The following is a 4,022-nucleotide window of genomic DNA, read 5'->3' as shown; positions in this document are numbered from 1 at the left end:
TGGCTGGATAGAGAAAGCGAAGGGGAGAGTGGCTCAAGCTGAAACTAATGTCCAGGGACCACATCATTCAGAAACTTAAAGTCCATATAAAGAATCTTTACTATTTTTCTGACTAACAATGAGAAGGTATTGAGTGGACTTAAGCAAAAGAGAGATGTTATGAAATTAGCCTGGCTTCAGTATGAAGAACGAGCACATGGAAGAAATGAGTAGCTCTAGTGAGACTGGTTAGGAGGCCATCGCCATGGTTAGACAAGAGTTGATGGTGGCTTAGAACAAACTCATGGAAGTCAGGAGAGAAGCAGATACACTAGAGAGCTACTTAAGAGAAAAATTAAAAGGATTCATCTGTTTAGTGCATGTAGAGAGTAAGAAAGCAAATGCATCAGGGTAACTTTTAGGGCTCTGGGACTGTGAAACGAGGCAGATGCTGGGGCATTCACTGTGATAAGAAACACTGAAGGAAGAGATTCAAGTTTTAGATATATTTAATTTTATTAGTCTATGAGAGAACAAAAGAATAATACATGTCTATAACGAAGAGGTGGGATTTTAATGGGTAATTAATATATATTAGGGAGTCATCAGCTTGTGGATGGTCATTTAAACCATGTGATGTTCAAGACAGCTTATATAGAGAAAGGGTGTACTGAGAAAACGGCTAAAGTTAACCTTTAATCTGCAACCTTTTATACCTGCAATATTACAGTTCGTATATATAAAAAGCAACTGGCAAAGAAATCTGATTAACAATGACCAGAGATATAGCAGAAAAACTAGAAGAGTACAAGGGAAGCCCAGGGGAATCAGAGCAAAAAAGTAAAATACTTGCTAATTGAACAAACCTAGAAAAAAGAGAGAGAGAGAAGCATAATTACCAAAAGTCAGAAATGTTAAGCAGAAAGCTAACTCAAAATAGAAAAAGAGAAAATTTATGGACCTATAAGAAATAACTTTGTTTACCTCTGTGCAAACATTTGAAAACCTGAAAGAAATAAGCAATTATCTAGAAAATTGTAATTTACCAAAACCAATTTTTGAAAAGAACACACTTAAAAAGAACAATTTTTATAAAAGAAATAGAAAATTTTATCAAGTACCTATTACCAAAAACTACTAGTAAAAGATTATTTTTCACAGGAATTTTCTACAAAATAATAACAAATAAACAAAATTATACAGAGCTATTTAAACTGTTGCAGAGCATAAAACCAAAAGGAAAACTTCAAAGTTCCATGAAATAAGAATAATATTGGCACTAGTACTTACAAAAATTACACCAAAGGAAAAACTGAGATAAATTTCATATGTGAATATTAATTAAAAACTTCTGCAAAATATTATCAAACAGAATTCAAAGAAATATATTATGATTGTTGTGATCTTTATTCTCATAATGCAAAGGTGGTTCAATACTAGAAAACATCAAATTTCATATCAAAATATCTAGGACAAATAATCATAATCATCACCATAGACTCTAAAAAGTGTTTCTCAAAATTAAATATCTTTTTTGATACAGAGTAATTAATAAGCTAGGAATAGTGCAGTGGATTGAATTATGTCCCCTCAAAACTCATGTAAGCTTGAATTGTGTCTCTCAAGTTTTATGTATTAGTAACTTGGTCCCCACCAGAACTGTAAAAGGGTGGGAAATTCTATTGTAATTGAAAGGTGGGGACGAAGAGGTGATTAGATTGCAGGATCATGCCATAGTGAATGAATTAAAAATGGTGGTTGCAGGTATGGTTCTGAGGGCTTTGAAAGAAGAGAGAAGAAAGTCTCTCTCTGTTCTCTTTGCTTCCACCATCTTGCAATGTGAGACCTCTGAGTCACTGTTACCACCACCAGATGGACTTCGGACTTCCCAGCCTCAGAAACTGTAAGCAATAAATTTCATTTTTCTTTATAAGAAAAATACCCAGTTTCAGGTATTGTGTTATAAGCAACAGAAATGGACTAATACAAATAGCTATATAGTTTCTTTAAAATGGAAAATATTTTCATTTCATTCCAAGATCTATTTAACCCACAACCCAGTATGATGCTTTCCAAGGATATATTACATTCTTTTAAAGTCAATAACCAGAAAAGGAAGTCTACTATCATTATTATTACTTAACAATTTTATAACCAACACAAACAGAAAATAGAGGAATAAAAACAGTTATAAACTTTGAATGTAAGCCTTAAAACCATTCCTATTTGTAAATGATATGACTGAGGAATGATATACTGGAGGGAAAGTCAATTTAATTAACAAAAATCACTACAATAAATAAGAGAACTCAGCAAGTGATCAGTATAAAACAATTAGTATTATTAGGTCAAATGCTTTCATACATCCAAACAACTTGTTAGGATATATGTTGAAATAAAAAATAAAATTTCTAGTAGCTGTAAAGTACTAAGTAGATAGTAATAAATTAACAAGAAAATGAAGACAATTTTAGTATACTTTTGACACAAGAGTTTAAGTGATATCTTGCAGTACTGCTTGATAGAAACATTTAGCATCTAAAAGATAACAATTTCCTGAAAGTTAATTTATAAATTTAATATGATCCTGATTTTAAAAATCAACTGTTTCTCAAAATACATTGCTGAGCCTAAATTGCATATGAAATTTCTTAAAAGGAATAACAGCCTTGAAATTTATGAAAAAGAGCAATATTGTGTTATTAGCATGTCTAATTAGCATCAGTAATTAAGATAGTGTGGTATTGGCACATGACTGTACAATCCAATAGAACAGAAGAGTAATTTCAAAAATTATTCTCAAACATATTGAAAGTTAGTATGTGATAAAGTCATCTCATACCAATAGAGATAAAATGACCTATTAAGTAAACGGTATTAGTAGAAAAATAGCGTCAGATCCATACCAGGATAAATTCCAGATGGTTCAATGATTTAAATGTAAGGAAATAAGTCCATAAAAGCTACAGAGGGTGGAGCTGGATGGTTGGGAACAATAGAATTGTTTTATAATGTCAATGTGCAAAAGGTCTTTCCATGACTCCAAATTCAGAATCCATCAAAAAAACAAAACCAAAACCAAAAGAAAAGAAAAGAAACACTTTTACATTGCAAAAATCACCATACTAAACATCAAAGGAGAAATGATAAACTGAGGAAAAAGCACGCAAGTCACATCATAGCTTATCTCCCTAATACATAAAGAATTTCCATACATTGGTAATTAAAAAATGAGCAAATAACGTGAGTAGAGTTTTTATGAGAGAATTAAAAATTTGCAAATCGTTCTTAAATGTATAAAATCATATTGGTCTCTCTCACAATAACAGAAAGGCAAATTAAAGGGAAACAGAGTGCTCGATTTGGCCGCACACATACCAAAAATGAATGCAATACAGAGAAGATTAACATGGACCCTAACAAGAATGACTTGTGAGTTTATCAAGTGTTTTATATTAAAAACAAAGCAAAACAAAGCAGAGATACCATTTTTCAGTGTAAATTTTGCAAAAATCTAAGTGATAAAACACGCTTTGCAAGTCTGTGGGGAGTAAAGGCTCTCATTCATTGCTGATGAAAGTGTAAATTTGTACAATCTCTATGGAGGGCAATTTGAGGTATTTATCAAAAAGTATGAGGTATATACACACTGAGCAATGAATTCCTCTTCTAGGAATGTATATGTTCACACACATAGAAAATGTATATACAAGATTATTCACTGGGACATAGACTGTAACAGCAAAGTTTAGAAACAAACTTGATTATCTGTCAATTGGAGACTCTTTAAATATAGTATAGCTATGCATTGGAATGTGATGTAGAATATGTTTGATCTGAGGTGATCTTCAAGATACGTTTTTAAGTAAAAACACAAATGCAGAAGAGTGTGTATAGTAGGGCACCTGCTGTGGGTCAAATGTATCTTCCAAAAGTTCACGTGTTGGGAACTTAATCTCCTTTGCAATAGTGCTAAGAGGGTGGAAAATTTGATTATGGTATTTGACTGTTGGGACTTGTAAAAGGAGATTAGATTGTGAGCA

At 32.1% G+C, this 4,022-nt stretch overlaps 1 non-coding gene across 1 annotated transcript; it reads left to right on the top strand.

Annotated features, from left to right (window-relative positions):
* The first annotated feature begins 3,332 nt into the window (after positions 1 to 3,332).
* On the top strand, positions 3,333 to 3,439 carry LOC134371354 (U6 spliceosomal RNA). The gene has a single exon (XR_010022783.1). It is a non-coding gene; the product is annotated as a U6 spliceosomal RNA (small nuclear RNA).
* Positions 3,440 to 4,022: the final 583 nt, after the last annotated feature.

The sequence above is a fragment of the Cynocephalus volans genome, chromosome 2 (assembly GCF_027409185.1).
Source record: "Cynocephalus volans isolate mCynVol1 chromosome 2, mCynVol1.pri, whole genome shotgun sequence".
Classification (NCBI taxonomy): Eukaryota; Metazoa; Chordata; class Mammalia; order Dermoptera; family Cynocephalidae; genus Cynocephalus; species Cynocephalus volans.
Note: the sequence above shows the minus strand (reverse complement) of the source record. Positions and strands in the feature narration are given on the sequence as shown.